The following is a 23,991-nucleotide window of genomic DNA, read 5'->3' on the forward strand; positions in this document are numbered from 1 at the left end:
ATGTATCTTGGTATTCTCATTGTTGTTGGATCACTGCCAAGTAGGTTTTGGCATGAAATTCTAGATAAGCTATATAAAAGGTTTCCCATTGGACTTATAGCTGGTCATCTTCGACTGGGAGAGTGACCCTTTTGAAGTTTGTTATTCAAGTTCTTCCTATTTATAGGTGTCTTGTGCAAGCCACCCCATCTAGATTTGTTTAGGAATTTGACTCCATGTCTCATCAATTTTTATGGGCTGGTAATTTATTGACCAAGAAATGGAGTCTGGTAAAGTGGGATTCAGTTTGCAGAACTTAGTAGAAAGGGGGCCTCGGCCTTAGGTAGACTAGACTCATGGGTTAAGCCTTGATGGCCAAGTTGTATTAGAGGTGGTGTTTTCATTAGAATCAAGACTAGGCTAGAATTATCATAGTTGAGTGCTTAGGGGGGTTGAGAACTATGATATCACCTGGTACAAGCTTGAGGGTAAAGGATCTATTATCTGGTGCAACCTCAAAAGAGAGGCTAATCTTATCAAATAGGGATTATTTTGGATTTGAAATAAAGGCTCTGAGGCTTTATTCTAGACTGGCTCATGGGATGGGTTCCCATCTCTTCTTTCAAAGTACCCTCATCTTCACCCTTTGAGTAACATTTTTTTGGAAGCTGGATGGACTAAAGTGGAGGACTACAAAGTTTTATGGTAGTTGGGACAAATTAATGTTTTTAGCTAGAAAGAGCTATAGGAATGGCTACCAGGAGGCTATGAGGACGAGCATCAAGAGTTGGAAAAAATCCTTATTGGAATAGTGTGTAGCTCTTCAAGGGATAGGGATAAGCTTGCTTGGGGACCTAAACTAAAAGTTAAATTCTCTATTGCCTTTGGATATCATGAGCTTGTTAAGGTTCTTTTTGGGGATGTTGGGGTGCCTTGGTGGAAGCAGGTTTGGAGATACTTGTCTTGCCCTAAGTACAAATTTTTTATGTGATTGGTGGTCCAAAATAGATGTCTCACTTGGGATAACTAATGCAAGCGGGGATTTCAGGGTGTTTCTATGTGTGTTCTGTGTAAGGGCAGTGAAGAAACCTCCTCTCATATTTTTTGCTTGTGCCCATTCTCGAGAGAAATTTTGCATTGTTGGTGGGGAATTTGGAGTAGGCCTTGTTTTCATGTTTCTACCTTGCTATATTTTTGGGACCAATTGGGATATTCCCCTGCTCAAGCTTCTTTTCTGCATGTGGCATGGTATTTTGGCCTTACTTTTATTCTTTGACAGATTTGGCTAGAATGAAACAGAAGAATTTTTCAAGATAAGAGTATGACAAGTTATCAAATATGGATGCGAGTCATTAGTAGACTTAAGGAAACCCTTTTAGCTAACTATGATATACCTTGTGAAGTGGATCTTGGTGACCTACCTATTATTGAAAAGTTGGGACTGGAGGGTAGCAGCTCACATTGCTCTACTTCTCAGGTGATTCATCATGGCAAGAAAATGATTAGTTAGGAGGGTTGTTGGAACCCCCCCCCCCCCCCGCTTATGAGGTCTTAGAGGTTAATATGGATGGCTCCTCTAGAGGTAATCCTAGGCATGCTAGAATTGGCAGTGTTTCTAGAGATTCCTCTAGCGTGGTTCATTTTTCCTTTTTGACCTATAAGGGACATCACACTAAAAATCTTATGGAAGCCCTAGCTATCCTTCATGCCTTGGAGATGTATTGTACTTTGGGAAGGAAAAAGATCATTTGTGAGTCTGACTCATAAGTGGTTGTTAATATGTTGAATAAAAGAGTGACAGAGGATAAGAGTTGGGAACTAGTGGGTGTGGTCTACTAGATTATTGAAAGGAGTGGATCTTTAGATCAAGTTACCTTTTGTCACATCCCTTGGGAGTGGAACAAAGTAGTAGACTATTTGGCTAAATGGGCTTCTAAGCACACAGGAGCCTAGGATGTCAAGGACTGGAGTCATTTGTCTCGCGAGTACTCTAATTTGTTTGAAGATTTTTTTATGAAAGATATGTATGTTCACCTTGGAGGTTAAGGTTGTCTCTATTAGTAGGTTGGCTATGGGGCTAGTGATTTAGTTGTCCTTGTTTTCTTTGTAACTCTCTTCTTTTTTGTTTCAATAAATTTTTACCCTCTTTTTCAAACAAAATAAAAAATTAGGTGATTCGTAATGGATTTGTTAAAATTGGGATATGGGTTTTGAAAAGAAAACCAATTTTATTTTATAGATTTTGACTGTTTAGTCTAGATTTCTATACCAGATTTATATTAGAAAATTTCTCAATATATATTTAATAATTTAATTACATAGTAATTTGTAATTACTATGTAATTAAATTATTAAATATAAAAAAGGGGATTTAGGAAGGGATGCGATTTTGGTTTGTTTTATTTAGCAAACTATTTTATATTTTATATATATATATATATATATATATATATATATATATATAACTTGGTGGGCAGTGCCACCAACCCCCCACCTACCTTACTCCTCTCCTACGGTGGTTAGTAACACTATTGTTGTGCACGCAAGAGTACTCTACTATAGCCGCAACAAGCTTGTCATGATAGCTGTCAACTAGCAAGTCAATGGGTCATTAAACACATCGAATTTTGATTGTTTTATTTTTAATTTTATTTTATTTAAATAAAAATTTATTAATGTTTTTTATTAATTGTCAATTCATTAATAATTTAATAATTTATTCAATATAACTTAGTAATTATCAATTAATTTAATTTATGTAGTTTAATTAAATTAAATTAATAGTAAATATTGTTTAATTAGTTTAAATTAAAATTTTGTTATTTTATTATTTTAATGATTATGATGTTTAATGATCTTGTAATTATTTTATTTAATAATAGATAATTATTATTTAATAATTTAATAATTATCACTTAAATTATTTTACGATATTTAATAAAGGCATTTTTATTTTAAGTGGTTAATGATAATGATGTATTCAAATTTAAAAGTGAAAATGGGTTAAGTTATAAGGGAAAAATTGTAAACTTTATCAAACTGAAAACTTACAATGAAATGGAAACTTGAACCTTATTGTTAACTCAAACTATGTGTTTTCAAAACTAAATAGAAACTATGAAACTACACTATTAGTGGTATGTTTTCTTGTGTGTTGGGTTTGGGGTTGTCTTAGTTCTTTGACCAAATCAGGATGTTTACCAGAGGCTTGGGGGGTTTGTTTTGTAATTTCATGATGATGTTTTGTATATAATCTTTTATACCCAACCTTAGTGATGTGTCATGTGTTTTTATGATGAGTTGGATCCATTGGTGGTTGTTGTTTTACAGTGTTCTTGTGTGGAATTGAGGTGAATGGTGTGACTTTTCTGATATAATTTTTGAGTCTTTGATCAATTATCTTTGGATTTCTTCCTAAATGCTCGTATAGGACTTAGGTGATTATGAGTTATTGTTTTTTAGGTTATTTCATGTGATATTATGGTTTTGTATATGTCTACTTGATTTTGGATTAGTCTAGTTAGGATGATTGTATTGGTGAAATCTATAATTTTGATCAATGATATTTCAGTAATTTCCAATTGCTTATTTAAGAAATGATGTGTGGTTTATGGCCATATGAGACCTTTTTTTTTCACTAAGCTTAGGGTATGTTATCTATATGTTATGTTTAGAAGTGGCTTACAATGTAGGTCAGAGCCCTGAAGAGGTTGCCTGGGTAACCTATTGTAGGTCATTTTAATAAGTGATAAAATTTCATTAAATGAGTGTAAAATGAATTAGTAAGCGTTCATTGTTTTTCCTTACCCGTGCCTCGAGTGCTAGTATAGGCTAGGATGGGAGTAGAGAGGGTGCTTCATTGCAACCTTACTTTGTTAGTATGCCCTGTCCATACGAAAGGATACTAGTGCCACATAGAGTCACCAGGGGGCTAGAGTCTAGTTAGGCTGCTAGGGTAACCTTAGAGTTGGTTCATGTGATGACACTTACCCACTTACATAGTAGATTTCATATGTGTCATTGTTGCCTCTAGGTTTAGATGTCATCTATGTCTTGGTACCTTTCAAATGGATTGCTTTTAGGATTTTTTTTACCTAGATGTTGGATTTGACCTTTGAGTTTGTTATCCTATTTGGGACTTGAGACTATCTCCCTAGTGTGGTGGGAGTGGATGATTTAGATTTCATGAGGTTGGGTGGTAGTATTTTTTACTTTTACCATTGAGGTTTGATAATTTGATGTCATGGTTGGAGTTCGCTATTTTGTACTTCCATTCATTCTATTCTTTTGTACTATGATGGATGGTTATACCTATTGTATTGTATTTTATTTTATGGATCCTAAGAGATGATGTAATCTATTTATGATGCTTATTCTTTTAGCCTTTCATACCCTATGACCCATATAGTGGATGATTGTGCATTCTTATTATTGCCAAGTGGCATTGAGATAATTGTATATTATTCAAATGGATTCGTACTTGTACTTATTCTTTAATGTGGATGTGTTATATATTGGTTTTAGTATTAATTAAACTTAAATGTGATTCAACATCGTAGGACCCTTAAGAATTGAAGTGTATTTTATGGTATGTGCTTATATGTATGTTATTGCTTCCACTATATTATTTTTGTTGTTGTTAAGTTAATATCTTTTTCAAAAAAAAATGTTTAGAAAACTTAGTGAAATGATAGATTAATTTATTTTGGGTTCCTTAGTGGGGCATTACAATTTTTTAGAAAAAAAAGTTTAACATCTTTGTAGCTAAGACCTTGAAGATGGAAGTCTATAAATTGGGAAAGACTATTGAGAACTAGAAGAATTAAATGTAGCTTTCCCTACATTAACTCAAGGAGACAAGAGATAAACTGCAATATTCATTAAAAATAAGAAAGGAGTTGGCCAATTAACAAAATGACACTCAATATTAAGAAGTAGAAACTACTAGATTATTTGAGGGTAGAAAAGTAGAAAAGTTTGATTTAGCAATTATAGAACTGATGGAAAAGAATGGAGCCCTAAGTGAAGAAGTCAAGAATTTGAAAATAGAACAAGAAACTCAATCAATATTTTTGTGTGAGACAACTAAACTGAAAAATAAAGCTAAAGAAGAGATAGCCATGATTGAAGAAGACAAAGAACTACTAGCTAATAGACTTGAGTAGAAGTCATCAAATGTGTAGAGATTTTCAAGCATTCAATTAGATATGATGAATCAGCTGATGATTGCAAATCAAGAATTGAATAGGAAAGACATTAAGATTACAACTTTGGAAACATAGAATACCCTACTATAGAATGAATTGAAGACTAGGATAAAAAATCTTAACAAGCCTGGTAAAGCCATAAAGTATTTTGAAAAACTAATGGAAGCACCAAGGTTAAACAATGACACTATTGGTTTGGGATATTCTACTAACGAGAAAGGAGAATTATCTAGGAATGGTGAATAAAGGAACACTAAGTGAAAGAACATCAAGCCCACTTGTTATCACCATGGAAAATTAGGTTGCACACGAAATGTCTATAGGAGAAACATTAGAAATCAAAACCCTAAGAAAAAATTCAAGGGACATTGTCATAGCTACAAGAAGCAACGATATTAGGCACACAAATATAGGACCAAGACCACCTACACTTAGAGATTTGAAGATTATTATTACAATTGTTAGAAGTATGGACATAAAGCATACGAATGCAGATTCAAACCCAAGTGGACATCAAACAAATAGACAAAGGTACACCATAATGGAAATTCTTATGATTTGGATTGCAACACAAGGTATAGTTGTCACTTTTGCCAAGAATATGGTCATATCCTTGAAAATTGCATTAGGACACACTTTAGAGGTAATTACAAGAGATGGTTGAATGAGATTGTATTCTTTAGTTTTCTTAAGACCGGTCATGTCAACAAAACCTATCCAACTTGGTCACCTACGCTGAGAAATGAATTTAGAAAAGGTAAAGGAAAGATTGATGCTGAAAAGGTGAAGATGTAAATGAACAAGACATGGAAAAAGAAGGAATATTGAGCACATCAATTGTGGATGAGGTTACTTTATCCAATGGATTAGGTGATCACATCATCCTTAACTAGGAAATCAAAGATATGTGTGGAAATGATATTTGAAATATAATATTATGCATCAGCTCCAAATATATAAGATCTAAAAGAATTATGTATGCATGAATTAAGATTTAATGAAGGATTTAGAAGTAAGATTTATTCTATCATTATGTTGTTTTTTGTGTTGTTGTCAAGCATGGAAAGAATTATAGTTGTTATCAAGTTATGGAGATATGGTAGTGATAGCCAAGATTGCTATGTTAGACGAACATGTTGAAAATCCTATGTTAGCCTAGCTTATTGTTGTATAAGCACTAAGCAATAAATGCAAAATTTGAAGGGTTATATAGTTAATTTTTGACTCATTTGCACCTACCAAATTTTGAAGACCACAAAGGAAAATTGTGAAAGGAGATTCAAGTATTTGAAAACAAGATTCTATTGTAATGTGACATCATTCAATAGATTTAAGAGGTGTTTAGCTTGTGTTGAGTTATATTGTTTCATGTTTTGCAAACCTTAGAGAGTCAATCTAGTAGCTAGCTCTTTATCATCACCTAGAAAAGAGGGGAAATAAGCTTTCAATGTGAAATTGATTAGTAATGATGTGAAGAAACCCTCATTCCATATAATTCCTAAGATCACATATAAAGGAGATCCATCTCGTGCATTAACTATCGTACTACCAAAAATTTTAATGATTCAGGATGTACAATATTGTTATACTTGAAAAATAGGAGAAGTAGGTGATATGGAAAAAAGAGATATCTATCATAAGCTATGGGAAAATAGAGTATTAAAGGAGGAAAATATTATCATTGAGTACAAAGGGTTAATGTCTGCCCTAGATTTTCCTTAGGTTTTCAAAACTGAGTGGATAAAGATCATTTTGAGATGGATGCATGATAAGAAACTATGGCTAGAGAATGGACCTACCAAGATCTCTAAGAGGATTATTCATAGAGTGACAGGGTCTCCTACCCTTGATAGACCAAAGAGCATGAGGTGAAATGCAAAGGGAATTACAGAGAAGAACATTGGAGCCATGTGGAACAAATGAGGGATGTCAATTAACACAATCACAGATCTCATGGTAGCATGTGTAGCTCGAGTTATAGCACACAAGTTCTTTCAGTCGAGCTAACTAAACAATGTATCTTGCATGGTAGTTGACCTAGGTTACAAAATTGTAAAGAGAGATCACTCTTATGACCTAGCCAAGCTATAGCTTCAACAACTTTTAGAAAATTTGGAAGATATTAGAAAAGCTAACACTACCTCATGTAAGTGTGGTTCATTGATCATTTGCATATTCTTTTATGTACAAAATATTTTTCCTCTATTCGGAAAAGATATTTGCAAGACCAACATGTTGGTTACACAACAGATAGCAAAATTTATTGAACAACTTGTAGAGAATTTTGAGTTAGTAATGACTAGTTATTTTGAGGATTTTAAGAATTCTATGAAGCAAAGGTTAAGAATTCATGTGTCACTAGTCCAACAATATTACAATGATATTTTTTTCCTAGTTGATGTCGACTACACATATGTACATGCAACAATTCCAAGGGTAATATGGTTGAGACCCATACTATATGAAATTAATGTGGATGAAACCTCAACAACTATTACTACATTACTAGTAGAAGAGATTGATAAGGATGCCACATCCTTTGGAAATTATGATGAGGAAAAATATAGAATTACAATTAACTTGCAAACTACCTTGGTCATTATAAAGAAGAATAAAATGATAAATGAATTGAAAGAAAAATTTGGAATTAGAGATGAAGAAGAAGAAGAAGGGCATGTACCCCTTGAACTTACTCAAGGATTGGTAGAAGACAAATATGTTGATACAGAGGGTTTTAAGGAAGAATAAGATGAGGAAGCACCCAAGGTAACTAAGAAAAAGAGAAAAGCATAGAAAAAGGTAGTGGATAAACCAAAGAAGACTATTAAGAAGTCACAACAAAAGATAATTGTACCTTTGACAATGTCAAGCACAAGGGTTGTCACTACACAAACAAAAGAAGAAACAAAGGCCAAAGGAAAATGACAAAGTGCCATAGTAGAGTCAAGCAAGCCTACTAAGAAATTGAGGAGAAAATACAAACCTTGATAGGAATCAAATGAGGCGAAGAATAAATGGGATGACAATAGTCAATTCAAACTGGTAGGCCACAACCCTTCATCTAATATTGATAATCTATGTGAAAATGAAAAATCAAATGCATATTTTTTGGCTTTTCACATATATATTTTGATAACCTTGGGAGTGTAGACAAGAATAATGTAGAAGAGTCCATATATGGTTTAATAGTAACATTCAAGACCATTCCACTAGAGATGTCTAACATTATACCAAAAAGCCTAAATGATAGAGTTAAGCAAAAGTGGTAGTTTAGTTTAACAACTAAAAGACAAATTAGAGAGGCTACACTAGCTAGAGTCATGACTTCTGTGGATAAGAATATGATTGAAAATGAAATTTAGAAATACAAAGGGGAATTTTCAACTAAATATAGAGCATTTCATATTTTGAAGAAGCAAGTAGAAGAGATGGTAATACAAAGCACATTGTTATGGAAAGTTATTTGTGGGTTATCAACAAAAGATGTAGAGGAGAAAGGAGAGAAAGAAGAGGGAGAAACTAAAAAAGATGAAACTAAAAAGGAAGGTACAGTGGAGGAGAAAGAAGATGGAATAGAAAAGGTTAACACAACTAAAGAAGAGCAACAAGATGCATAGGATTCTCAAGTGTCAAGCACCAGTCCTATACATATAGAGAAGGAGAGTCAACATGACTTAGTAACCATTGAGGATATTCCTAACAACTCTACTCAAAATTTAAATCCATTGAGTGAGGTAGATATAAAGAAATTGCAACAATAATCAACCAATACAAAAATCCCATGCTCAAACTCCATATTGGTGAGGATTGATTTATCTTAGAAAGTTGAGATTGCATCCACTAGAAATGAGAAATAGTAGGACATATCATCAGTTCTATCCAGTGTTGTAGAGGAAAAAGAGAAGGAATCACAAGAACATCAAGTAGATCAAAGTATAATTCTAGAATAAAAAGGTGAGATTACAAATGCACCATCTACAAAGCCTACAATAGTCATTAAGATGAAAAACAAAGAGGCAAACATACCAATTGCATCACTGCCAAGTCTACTAAGTTCAAGATTACCAGCTATGGTGGAAGTTGATGAAGAGGGAAATGAAAAGAGAAATGATGAGATAGAAAACCCAATAGTAGCCCCACTAAAACCTAGTGAAGAACAATAGGGGAATGAATGGGAGGAAGAGCATAAGCTGATTGTTGAGAGTGAGGAATAGGTAATAATTCAAACAATGGTTACTTGACTAGTCACTACACCTACTCCTAGTAGCAAAATTATTCAAAGGCCAAGTTCACAAGAAACACCATTGCAACTAGCAAAGTCGAGTACCAATACCCTGCTAAGTAGTGAGACTACATCATTTGATGATGTGAGTCTAGATGAGGTGACTAGTTTTTCATGGTTTGACCCCACAACAATCAAACCTAAAGAAATGATTGTTCTTCAAGAAACCCTATAGAGGAAGAAAAGGAAAGAGATTCTAAGGAGGGAGCATAAGAAAAAATAGGTGCATCATGATATTAAAGATATTTTTGATATTTCAGATTCTTTTGCAAATAAACTTGTTATTGAGTAACATGTACATATAGTTGAAAAAAAAAAGATGAAGATAGAGAGACCAATGTAAAATTTCTTGACTGGTCTAAGAAGAGGTTTTACAAAAATCTTACGTATAAGATGTCTAGTGCCATTGCACTTAGTCAAGTTGATTTAGCAACTAATATAGAGGGTGTGAAGACAATTTTGGAGAACATTTATTCTCTATACACAAATTATGTGATGTTGATTAAGAAATATCCACATCTTTCTACTCATGAAGGCTTAGTTGATATGGCTACTAGACCAGAAATACATATTCAAACACTAGATGCAACAAGAGACAATTGGGATTCTACTTTGGAAATCATCATGCAAGTGCATGAGACAGTTTTGGACAAACACATTATAAGTGTCAAAAAAGGCGGATATTAAATATTTTGATTTTGAAGAAATTTTTTCAAGATATCTACTTAGAGGGAGTCACAACAATGACATGAAGTATTTACTCAGGGGGAGTAACATGTTAAGGTAATAACAACATTTTTTACAAATTTTTTAGATTTTTAAAATTTTGTAGTGAAGTTGAGAAGAGATGATAATATTGTCTAACTTATGAATGAGATAAGTATGTATATGCCATGACAAATTGGTTTTTCCAATCATTTCAAATGGGGAGATTGTTCTCATTTTGGTTTTGACAAGGCAGTGGAAAAACACTTAGTCATTATCTAACAAATAATAGTGCAAGTCAAGTGCATAGTATATGTTGAGCATAAAACTCCAGACAATAGATGCCAAGTATTATGACCAATCAGTGCCAAGCACTAGTAGGTGTCGTGCAATCAATGTGTGTCAAGTCACTCCAGTATTGAAAAGTCAATACATGTTGAGAAATTCAGGTGGTAAGAAACAATAAGTGTTCAATTATACAGAAGTTGAGTATCAGCATATAGAATACAGTGAAGGTAAGCATTAGAGCCTATTTATGTTGAGTGAATAATCTTTGAAATAGATGTTTGTTATGGCACACACTTCTATGTAACCAATTTTTAGTTGAAAAAAACATGATTTTACAATAATAAGATATTAGTATTGAGTCATATTATGAATCCCTACGCAATGCATGAAACCAATCATAAAAAGGAATAAATTAGGTGGCAATATGGATCAACTAGAACCATTTATTATGACCTAGCCCATCTCCACAAATGCCTATTTAAGGAGGTAAATCCTAAAGAAATTTATCCATACATGAGGAGATGAATGCTAAGATTTTAGAGGGCATTCATGGTGGCATAGGTTGCTACGACAAAGTTATAAATTGTTGAATCAGTTCAAGGAAAATAGAGTGAAGCAATGAAAGGATAGAGAGGACATATTTGATTAGGAGGATCAAGGTTTAAATAGTAAAGAGGAGATCTAACATTAAGCAAAAAGGTGCTAACTAAAGGATTAGGTGTTGGATAAAAACTTTGTACCCATAATAGGCCACACTTTACAACTGCAATAGTGAAGATTTGTGGGTGTCATCCCCACCCTGATTTCACCTTCTCTTTGGAGGGTTTCTAGGTAACCAAAGTCTTGTGTGTTATGTGTTGATTTACATTATGCTTTGGATGTGATCCATGGTTACTTATTTTATTTTGCATGTTAAGTTATGAGATGCATTTATGGTGAATTATTTTTATGGTAAAAGTTTTAAGTGTTGATTCACCCCCCGCCCCTCGGGCCCACGCCCCCGCCCTCTTAGAACTTACACTACCATTAGAATTTCCAACAAATCTATCATTTCAAACTCACTTTTCATGGCCCTTTTGAAATCAACAATGAGTAGATCATCATTTCTAGAAAAAATTATATCATATGCATACAAGAAAAAAAGAAAAAAACTTTACCATCAGTTCTCTTCATGTAAAGAGTGGACTCATCATCACTTTTTCTAAAGCCATTGCTCATTGTGTATGAGTAAATCTTGATATACCATGCATGTGGAGCTTGTTTTAGCCTATAGAGAGCTCTTTTCAGCCTATAAAAGTTCTTCACCTAAAACTTTATAACTAGGTGGTTTCTCCACATACACCTCTTCTTTTAACACCCCATTCAAGAAGGAAAACTTCACATCCATCTGTGTGGAGTTGCAATTATTATGAAAGTGCACATATTTTTCATTCTTGCAATAGGGGAATATGTCTCATCATAGTCTCTACCATATTACTATTTTTACTCCTTGACCATCAATCATGCCTTATACCTATCTATTTTCCTTTAATATTGCACTTGGTCTTATAAACCCACTTCACTCCATTGACTTTCTTCTTGGGAGATAAATTAGTTAGCTCTAAAGTTTCATTTCTCTCTATTGCATCTATTTCCTCATCCATGGCCTTACACCATTTTTCTTCCTTCATGGTGTTGGCATTAAGTTACTATTGCCATTAGTGACAACACTTATCTATATCAGTTTAGCTACTGAGCTTACTACTTAGTTTCCTACACTCACTGAGCATCTCAGTATCCACCGAGCATCTCAGTATCCACCAAGCATCTCAGTATCTACCGAGTAGTCGGACTGTGTCATGAGAATTCTATGTAAACCAAGCATGGAAGTTATAATGTTTACCAAGTAAAGCAAGGTAAACTCAGAGTGGAGTATCTACTAAGTAACACTACATCTACTGAGTCACCAGTGGTCACCGAGTTCTGAACTACATCAAGTGATTAGTATGGAGTGAACTTTCACTTCTACCAAGTGCATGGTGATGCCAAGTAATGCAATGGACATCGAGTATCAGAAGGTCACCGAGTCAGTTCAATGAACCTAAGTTATTTACTATTGGGCCAACTCAGTAATGTTTTGTTCACTTGTGTTTTAGCTAACCTTGCAATTATAATTATTGGAATGATATATATGTAATGTATTATATAATTTACAATGCATGCATGAGAGTATCAAGAAATAGACATATAATGTTTTTAGAAGTGTAAATATGAATCAGTAGCAGAGCTGAATACTCAGCAAGGTCAACAAGGAATAGTAAATATTCATCAATCACAAAAGGTCATCTATACTTCAAGGATCTAATCAGCAATCAAGTTGTAAGTCAAATCTACTATTTCATCCTAATAGGTGAACCAGTTTCTAAATCCTTTAACAAGGTAGACTTAATAGTCTTTTGTAAATCTCTTAACCGAGTGCATACTTCATTGTATGTTTATAAATCCTCTAACAAGGTGGACCTAGCAGTCCTTTGTGCTCCTAATAGTGCAGATCACCAAAAGTGGTCAATGTAAGCCTTAACAGGCCAACTTTATGCTACAGTATTGAATTTTTGTAGGTATCATCCCCACCCCAATTTTACTTTCTATTTGGAAGGTTTTTGGGTTACCAAATCACTTTGTACATGTGTTATGAATGTTTGATCTCTCATACATACAGTAGATTAGATGAATGAATGGTGAATAGTATATATGATTAAAGTGTTGAATTGTATTAAAATTTTTGAGGTTACTAATTCACCCCTCCCCTCTTAGTAACCTGTCATATCTTGAATATTTCCAACAATTGGTATCAGAGCTTTTTGCTTCTCAAGATAAAGTTTGACAATTTGAGCAAAGATCAAGGACAATGGAGATATTCAGACTTGACAAAGCTATTGAAAATGAAAAACTAGATCTAGAAATGGCTATGGCTCAACTCAAAGAAGTAAAGGAGCATCTTTTCCAATCCCTAAAAAGAAGGAAGGAACTTGCAAGACAAATGAATGACCATCAATATGCTGAAGAAAAGATTGAAGACCTTTTACCATCAAGTAGTTAAAATGAAGCTAATGAGGAAATCAAGGAACTCCTAGCAAAGAATGGCTCTCTGCAGGAAGAAGTAAGAAAGCTTAAAAGAGAACAAGAAATCCAATCAATCAAGCTATGTGAAGCTTTGGAATAGAGAAACAAGGAAAATGAAGACTTGGAGGAAAGAAATAATCAATCCAATTAGCATGAAGATATTATAGATCAACTATCTAATGAAAATGAAGAAATTATGAATCTGAGAGCTGAAAATGAAAGCCTGAGGAATTATTTAATCACTAAAAGATAAATCAATGAAATCTTACAAAGTGACTTAAGATCTAAAAAACAAATCAATGAAAGTTTGGAAAATGACTTAATCACTAAAAAGCAAGTCAATGAAAGGATAATGAAATCTCAAGCAAAGATGATTCAATTAAATCAACAAAGTGAGCAGAATCTTCATAGACAAAAAGGTAAAGCTGGTCTTGGTTATAAGGAAGAAGGTGAAACCTCCAAAAAAGGTGCCCAAAGGAATCAAAGACCTACTTGCAATCACTGTGGTAAGTTAGGTCACACATCAAACAAATGTTGGAGCAATGGAAAAAGTAAATTCAATGGTAAATGCTACAATTGCAGTCAACATGGTCATAAAGCTAATGAATGCAAGGAGAAACCAAAATTTAAAGGTAATTATCACAAATACAAGAAGCATGGTCACAAGGCATTCCAATGCAGATCTAAATCATTCAATCCAGCTGAATAACTTGTTAAAGAAATATTTGAATGGGACTACAATACCTGGTGTAGATGTCATTATTGTGGAGAATATGGACATATTGGTATAAACTATGCAATACATCACCTAAGGAAGAAGGACACTACTATAAGGTGCTATACATGCATAGAACTTGATCATATAGCTAAAAATTGCATGAATATAGGAAGAATTGAAGATAAAAAGAAAGATAAAGCTGATAACATTCGGAAGCAGATGAGGCAACAGTGGATTCCTAAATCTACCGAGCATAACAATTCAAATGATGGCAATGTCACTCAAGAAGTGGGTGACTCTACCATCTCCAGTTAGATCCATAAATAAGGATATGGAACTGCATCTTCAAGTGATATCTCAAGTAGTTCCAAATGAAAGAAAGAAAAATGATCAAATCAATATTCTAGATACACAAGGATCAAAGAAAGTGTATCCTTTACCGAGTTGCATCTACCAAGGAAAGTCATTTGAAGACCTTGCCGAGCTAGGTCAGGAGTAACAAAAGTTTTGTTCGATCACCAAGTTGCAAGCTTGTATCAAGCAATGAATGACAACCTATCAAGCACTATGTCATCTCATCTACCTTTTTACTAAGCATTTATGGAAAAATTTTCATCAAAAGGGCAAAATTTGATTTCATTATTCACCACAATTTCAGAGCTAAGAGATTTCTAGGTGCACTCAAGCAAATTTCAAGTGATTCCAAGCAATTCCAAGTGATTTTCTAGCGAAGAATTTGTTCAAAAAAAAAATTTCTTACACCTACCGATCAGCGATGGCATCTGGGAGTAGCAGTAGCAACAAGGTAAAGAAGGGTTTAGAGATGTTGGTAATGGGTGTAGAATGGAAAGTTCCTAACTTCAAAATTGTTTCGGCCATTGCAGAGTTACTTGATCCTAATGGAGCTCAATCCCAAATTCCACCAAAGGTACTCCTCATAAATGATATTTTTACACATTTTAAATGTTCTATTCAAGAGATTGGAAACCTAGAAATGGACAATGCCCTAGGAGAAATGAGTGTTGATGGCTCTTTGAAACTCAAGCATAAGCATCTAGAGACCAAAGGATTAACCCATATCTTGCATATGCTAAGAAGTTTCTAGATTAAGTGGATCAGGTACATACTTAGTCATGTTCACAATGGTCAACTATGGTTAGAGAAGCCAATATTAATCACCAAGAAGATGATTCATAAGATTACTGGTCTTCCCATACTCAGCAAAGCCAAAACTACCAAAACCCTAGGTCAAGATAAACTTTAAAAGAAAACCCTAGCTAAATGGAATGGTACAGGTTTGAAGGTTAGCACTGTCTCTGGTGTTGAATTAAGGTTTGGCATTCACATCATTGCTCAGAAGATTTATAGCTCTAGTCATTTGAATAGTGTGCCCTGTGAGGGCGTGGATTTGGCATTCAAGATTGTGAAGAAAAATCTAGATTTTGATCTATCAAAATTATTGTTGAAACAATTGAACAAGAATATGGATAGCATAAGGACCTCAAAGAATAACCCCTATAAATTTGGCTCCCTCCCTATTAAATTTTTTATTTCTCTATGTTCAAAAATTCTTTCCATCAAAGGGCTCAGTTGTATGGAGAAAAGACACCCCAATTCTATATCAAATTAATGAGTTTATTGCTGAGATGGGTGAAAATTTTGAGAAGGTTATGGATAATTACTTTGAAGACTTCAAGGAAAGAATGAACAATAGGTTTCAAATTCCACAAAAATTGGTTGTAGACTACAAAGATGATGTATGCTTCATGGTTGACTATGATAGAGTATACATTCAGGTAGTAAGACCCCGAGTTGCATGGGTAAAATCTCTTCCTTATGAGGTCAATATTGATGAAACTAGAGATATTATTGAAGCACTGGTGAATGAGCCTATAGATCCTAAGCTTCCTACCTGTGGCACTTATGATGAAGCAAAGGCTAGAATTGAGCTTGTAATCAAGCTACCCCAGGCTATAAGCAAAGGCAAGAGGAAGATAGCAAAATTGAAAACTGCAACTGGCCCTCTAATGCTTACTAAAGGTAAAGGAGAGGATGAAGAAGAAGAAGAAGAAGAAGGAGAAACACATAAATCTAAAAAAGAAGACGAACCACCAAAGAAGAAAGGAAAGGTGTCTATCACCAAACCTCAGAAGAAGCCAACTATAGTATTCACTAGGAGAACTAGGGAAGGCAAGCAAGAAACTATACTTGTTAGGCCTCCACTCACATTTGAGGAAAGACTAAAATAGTTAAGGATTGGAGTAGGTATCAACAATTTTAAAGCTCTCAAATATGAAACTCGGACTCTTGCAGAACAAAAGGAGATTGAAGACTTGGAAATGGAAAAGTTAGGAACTTGGAAATACTCTCCTAATCAATTTGCATCTTAAATTCTAGTAGTACTTCTTGACAAAATAAAATTCAGATGGGAGAACACAGTACAAACCATCAAAGAGATATTTGAACAAAAATTGAAGGAATTAGTACCCAGTCTGACAGATGCAGAAGTCAAAAAGGCATTGAAAGATCATGAAGGAAGAATGAATAAGAGATTCGATACTTGCCTTATATTATTAAAAGACATTGAATCAATTTTCAAAAATGCTACAAATATTTGGAATGATGCATATCATCTCAAGAAGCCATCAGATGATCTAGTTGAAATTAAGGATGATGATAGCAGTGACAATGATGATTTTGATAACACTCCATCTATCACAGTTACACCAGGAGAGCTACATGCACTTATTAAAGAAAAAGAGGAAGAACACAAGGAGGAAGAAGCATCTGAGGAAGAAAAAGATGAAGATGACCCGAAAAGAATTGTAGGAGTAGTTAATGCATCCCTTCCTTACTCTCCACCAAACATTGGTAAATCTACTATGGACATAGCTTCTACAAGTGAAATTGTGAGCACAACAATAGTTACTTCAATTGCTCAATCTTCACTAGCCACATCCCAGCTCCAAGTATCTAAAACATAAGTACCAAGCACTTTATCTACCGAGCTACTTCTCACTTCTTTAGCTACCGAGTTAGCTACCTTAGCTCCTTCACCATTAGTTAGTGTAATAGTAAGTTCTACAATTTTGTCTCCATCTATTCTAGTAAGTTATATAGTTTTGTTTTTTTCAGCATTATCTATATCCACTTCAACTCCAATTAGTTCAAATACTACTATGGGTACTCTACTAAGTGTGACACCATTTTTGGGAAGTGTTTTAGTTTTTGATCCAGTTAGCACTTCTATTGGCATTCAATCCTCAAGTCCTATCCCATTTTTCACTGCTAGCCCTTCTATCTCCACTATTGTCTCTATTCAAAAGGTCAAACTAGTAATCACAAAAGTCAAAAAAAAGCATCCATTAAAACTTTTGATCACTGGAAAGGAAATTGAAGAAGACATTGACTTAGATGCAAAGATAGTGATACCAAAGATTGACTTTGACACTACTACCATTGAAGAGATAAGTTTAGCTAGTCAACTCATAGAGATGAAAGCTATGCAGAAGCAGTTAAGGTCTAAAAGGGATAAGGAGTACAGAATAATTGAGAATGCCAAAGATATAATTATAGAAGCTATAGGTTGTGAAGTAGATTCCACTCAATACATTTTGATTCAGTTAGAAGAGGCAGTACAAAAATTTAACGAAGATCCTTCCAGACAAGAGAAAATAATTGCAAAGGCTATAAGGAAATTTGATGATAAGATGCTAGAGCATGTTGCTCAACAGATAGTAGTCAAGCAAGTTGAATTGTCCGAACTTTTGGGTAATTTTGAAAATTCTTTTAATAATGCAACAACACTTTTTGCCAAACTTTGTGATGTTTCTAGTTTTACTAAAGAAATAAAGGATAAGCTAAATAAGATTAACATAGATATGCAATCAAGTGCATCCAAGCTAAAGGTGGACTCCTCCACAACCTCCCTTCACACCAAAATCAAATATCTGGCAGATGTGCAGGTAGAACTATTGAGAGAGGAAGAAAGGATCTGGTCTACACTAATAGACATCTAGAACATGATCCTTCCTATCATGGATACAATGCAGAAACATATTGCTCATTGCAAAACATTGGTCCAAGATTAGAACTTCTCAGTGGCTGATCACATGATCCAATTATTAGCAGAAGTTCAAATAGCTCTCTCCACCAGTCAAATTTTGTAGCAAACTTGGGATAATACTTTTTCCACCATCCTTAAGGTACATCAAGATTTTCTATCTCACTTTGGTGTAGCCATATAAACTATATATCTAGTCCTTTGGCATTATTGTCAAAAAGGGGGAGAGATTCAACATAATAAATGAGGAGAGTTATCAGTATAAGTGAAAGGGGGAGTTAGCACTCAATAGAATTAGCATTTGTACATAAGTATCTTTGTATATACATCATCAAGAAGATATATGTAGAAATGTATATGCAGTAGTCCTACAAAGGGTTCTACAAAGATCAATTTTGAAAAACCAAAATTCAATGAGTTAGGTTATGTACATATATTTTGTCTTATAAGTGTTTTGTCACTAATTACAAAGGGGGATATTGTTGGCATTAAGTTACTATTTCCATTAGTGACAACACTTATCTATATCAGTATAGCTACCAAGCTCAGCACTTAGTTTCCTAAACTCATCGAGCTTAGAAGTGTTCAGCAGTTTACACCGAGCATCTCAGTATCTACCGAGCATCTCTGTATCCATTGAGCATCTCAATGTCTACCAAGTAGTCAGACTATGTCATGAGAATTTAGTGTAAACCGAGCATGGAAGTTATAACGTTTACCAAGTAAAGCAAGGTAAACTCAGCATGGAGTATCTACTAAGTAACACTACATCTACTGAGTCACCAATGATCACTGATTTTAGAACTACGTTGAGTGATTAGTATGGACCAAGCCTTCACTTCTATCAAGTGCATGATGATGTTGAGTAATGCAGTGGATGCTAAGTATAAAAAGGTCACCAAGCTAGTTTAGTGAACTCAAGTTATTTACTATTGGGTTGACTCAGTAATGTTTTGTTCACTTGTGTTTTAGCCGACCTTGCAGTTATAATTATTGGAATGATATATATGTAATGTATTATATCATTTACAATGCATGCATGAGAGTATCAAGAAATAGACATATAATGTTTTGAAAAGTGTAAATGTGAATCAATAGTAGAGCAGAATACTCAGCAAGGTCAACAAGGAATAGTAAAGATTCATCAATCACAAAAGGTGATTTTTACTTCAAGGATCTAATCAAAAATTAATTTGTAAGTCAAATCTACTATTTCACCCTAACAGGTGAACCAGTTTCTAAATCCTTTAACAAGGTAGACTTAACAATCTTTTGTAAATCTCTTAACCGAGTGCATACTTCATTGTATGTTTATAAATCCTCTAACAAGGTGGACGTAGTAGTCCTTTGTGCTCCTAATAGGGAAGATCACTAGAAGTGGTCAATGTAAACCTTAATAGGCCAACTTTATACTACAATATTGAAGTTTTGTGGGTATCATCCTCACCCCAATTTTACTTTCTATTTGGAAGGTTTTTGGGTTACCAAATCACTGTGTACATGTGTTATGAATTTTTGATCTCTCATACATATAGCAGATTAGATGAATGAATGGTGAATAGTATATATAATTAAAGTTTTGAATTGTATTAAAAATTTTGAAGTTATTGATTCACCCCTCCCCTCTAAGTAACTTGTCATATCTTGAATATTTCCAACACATGGATTTTTCAAAATAAATTGGATCACTACGAGAAAATGATGCAAAATTTATACTCTCATCAACAACTTCTTCATACCTCTCATCTTGGTATATCTCCCTTCAAATCTTAGTCTTTCTTGGCAATAGGGAGGCAAGAGTAAGATCTAAATTCTCACTACTACTGTTTCTATGCTATACATTTTTTACACCAATTTGGAGTTGTCTAGAGCTACTAGGAGCTAATTCACCAACTATATTTGGTTGCTTTCCTTTCTAATTATTTTTGTCAGGAGCAATTTGGATTTTTCTAGAGCTAGTTGTATCTACTTCTCCTTCATCTTGTTGATCACCAACTTCATCTTCTTCATCAATAATTGGCACTGTCCTTGAAGTGCTTGTAGATTTATCTACAAAAGACATCACATGACTTGTTTTCAATGAAATCCATATCTCTTAAAATGATGAAATTCTTGGTAACTAGATTATACAATCTATATGCCTTTGATTCTAAACTATTACTAGTGAAGATGCACTTCACACCCTTTTCATCCAAATTTTACCTTTTCTCCTTTGGCACATGTGCATATGCTACACACCCAAACACCCTCAAGTGTTCAACCATCCATCTATGTCTTGACTATGCCTCAAGAGAAATCTTGTCACAAATTTTCTTTGTTGGACACCTATTTATCAAATATAATGTTGTTGCTATAGCCTCTCCCTAGTACTCAGCTAGAAGTCCCTTTGCTTTCATCATGCTCCTTTTCATCTCAATAATTATCCTATTTTTCTTTTAGCCACTCTATTTTGTTGTGGAGTATAGTTAGCTGTAAGATCCTCCTTAATGTCATTTTTCCTCCAAAAATTTACAAAATAATTGGAGGTATACTCCCCCCCTCTGTTTTACCTTAGGACTTTTACATAATCTCCACATTCTTTTTTAGCTTGAGTTATAAACTATAAAAAATTCTCAAATGCATTAGATTTATTTTTCAAAAAATATACCTATTTCATATGGCTGAAATAATCTATAAATGTCATAAAATAAGTACTCCCCCCAATAGAAGTGGTTTACATAAGGCTAGCTAAATCAATATGCATCAACTCTTATGGTGCCTTTCCCTTTTAGAATTGCCATAATTAAAGGGAAGGCTATGTGCTTACCCAAAGTACAAGCCTCATGCTTACTACATGACTCTACAATCTTTGGAAAACTATATACCATTCTTTTCTTAGATAATAAATTCAAACTAGCATAACCAAGATGTCCATACCTGATATGCCATAGCTTGGAGGGGTCTTCAATCATGCTCTTTAGGGATAATTGTTGATGTATTACTCTACAATCATTTTTAGGAGGTGAAAAAATGGTTTAAGAAGAGAAATATGCCTCTATCCTCAAAGGAAACATCTAGTTCTTTGTCATTTGGACTATTGCAACTATTTTCTTGTTCTCATCTTTCTCATGAATGATGCATTTGTCATTTCCCATCATTATTTTGTAACCATTTTGTATGAGTTTTCCAACACTAATCAAATTGTGATTCATACCCGAAGAAAAATAAACATTTTGAATTTCCTTTTTCTCACCTTGTTTGGTGTGGACAATAATAGATCCTTTTCCCACAATTGGAATGGTTCCATTGTTCCCCATTCTAATTTCAGATTTGATATTTTAATCAATAATTAAAAATAAATTTTCATTTCCACTCATGTGATTGTTGTAGCCACTATACAAATACCATACTTCAGAGTTTCCTTCTTCACCAATTTTTCACATGATGAAGGCCTTAGGATCATTTAGTTCATCCACATTCACATTACATACATTTGTATTTTTCCTCGACTAGTCTCCTTGCTTTTTCTATAATTCACTTGCATAATTCCCAAATTTGTGGCATTAATAACACTTAACATTTCTCTTATTAGAGATGCAATTTGTCTTGCCTACTCTAGAGCTATTTTGAGAGTTTCTTGCACCCTCTTGGCTGCTAGCTCATTCTAATCTATCTCCTCTACCACTTATTTGTACAAAGCTACCATGACATCTATCTCTAAAACCTCTTATAGAGCTATTTCTTCCTCTCCCCCTACTTCTTGCATTAGCTTGAACTTTAAAAGTTTTTTCTTGGGAAGAAATTGCAAATATATTAATTTGTTTCTCATGGGTTTGGAGAATACCCATTAACTCATCCATAGACTATATGGTGAGGTATTTTGCCTCTTCAATGGTCATCACAAGATTATCATATTTTTTGGGCAGACTTCTTAAAATTTTCTCCACTATTCTTTTCTCCTTATACCCTTCTCCATTTGACTTCAACTATTTTATCAAACAGGAGATTATTTAGCTAAGGTCTAAAATTGACTTATTAACTTTCATTTGAAGATTCTCAAGATCCCTTCAAATCATCTATAGCTTCACCAGATGGACTTTATCAATCTCTTTGAAATTTTTTTTCTAGTATATCCCATGCTTCCTTTTAATAGTTAACTACTACTATTTTGGAAAAAATCATCTCTTTTATGACTACTTCAATCAAGGTTAATGCGTTTCCATCTTTCCTCCTTGACTCCTTTAATTGAGTCTTTTTATTGTTTGTGAGAGGAGCATAATGAGCTGGGTCTATCACATCATTGATCCTATTTTCCACAAACTCCCAAAAATTATTTGCAACCATTATGGTTTCATTTTCTTTTCCCAAGTATCATAGGTTTTTTCATTAAAGGATGATGACTACTACCAGGTCTTTCCTTCATCCTCAACCATGTCTCCTACACACCAAACTTAAATATCTAGAAAAAATAAATGCCTGAAATCACAAGGATTTTAGGCCAAATCACTAGGATTTTAGGCCAAATCACTCTAATACCATGTCTAGAAACTAAAAATCCCAAATGCTAGAGGAATAACAAAGATTATTGCTCTATTTTACCTAACAAAGAAAATGTGTAGTGGAATAAAACAAATAAAAATGGGAACACCAAAATAGATGAGCAATAAACTTGATTTCTTTCTTTCTATTAAATCAGAAAAAAAACTATTACAATTTTAAAAACTTCTTCTACAACTTCATAAAATAAAACTAAAGCTACTATTGTTGTCCATTAGTTAAACTTGCAGTATTCTAGAGCTGCATACAATAAACCTAGAGCTTCTTAGAGCTATCACAAAAATTCCTCGAGCAATCATAGCTCAACTAGATACACACCTAGTTGTTACTACAATAAATCTATGTCACACATAGAGAATAAAATATAAACTTTCTCCTTTTCATCCTTCTCTCAAACAAACTTCCTAGAATAATCAAAAAAATATTCCTCATTTTTGCCTAGATATTATTGACACAAAAAATTTCCCACAAAAGACCAATTTCCAAATCACCTACTGGAAACAAATGAAAATGACAATTATTGTTGCACTTTTCTTGGAATGTAAGAAGACAACTATAATAAATCCCCCAAAAATTAGTAACTTGTAAAAGTTATCTTCTACCTACCCACAAAAAAATGTTGTTTGTTAGGGGTTCGAGACAATAATATATTATTTTAAAATTCCAACATTCTCTACATATCTAATTAAAATCTTCCTTGCAACTCATCCCAAGAGGCCCTAAAATTAATTTGTACACATAGTTCATCTCATGGTTGAAGAATTCTTCTAAATCTGTAAACAAAAGTTAACTATATGTTAGGATTAACCTCAAATAGAAATAACAATTACATGAAAATATAACCAATACTAGAAAATAGTAGATCGCATAAAAGAGAACACAAGACACCAATATTTAATGTAGTTCACCCAATCCCTAGGCTACAACCACCAACAAGTCCAATATTATTATTATCTACTGATTACAATCTGCAATCTCTTACAACTCAATACCACTGCAAGAAGCTAAAATATCACCATTACATTATTTAATCCCTAACCCTAAGCCTTTTTATACAATCTTTTTACCACTTATACAATTAGGGCTAGAATAAGTCATCTAATAAGAAAAA

This window comes from Cupressus sempervirens, chromosome 1 (assembly GCF_028749045.1).
Source record: "Cupressus sempervirens isolate cs-2001-9-10 chromosome 1, ASM2874904v1, whole genome shotgun sequence".
NCBI classification, from domain to species: domain Eukaryota; kingdom Viridiplantae; phylum Streptophyta; class Pinopsida; order Cupressales; family Cupressaceae; genus Cupressus; species Cupressus sempervirens.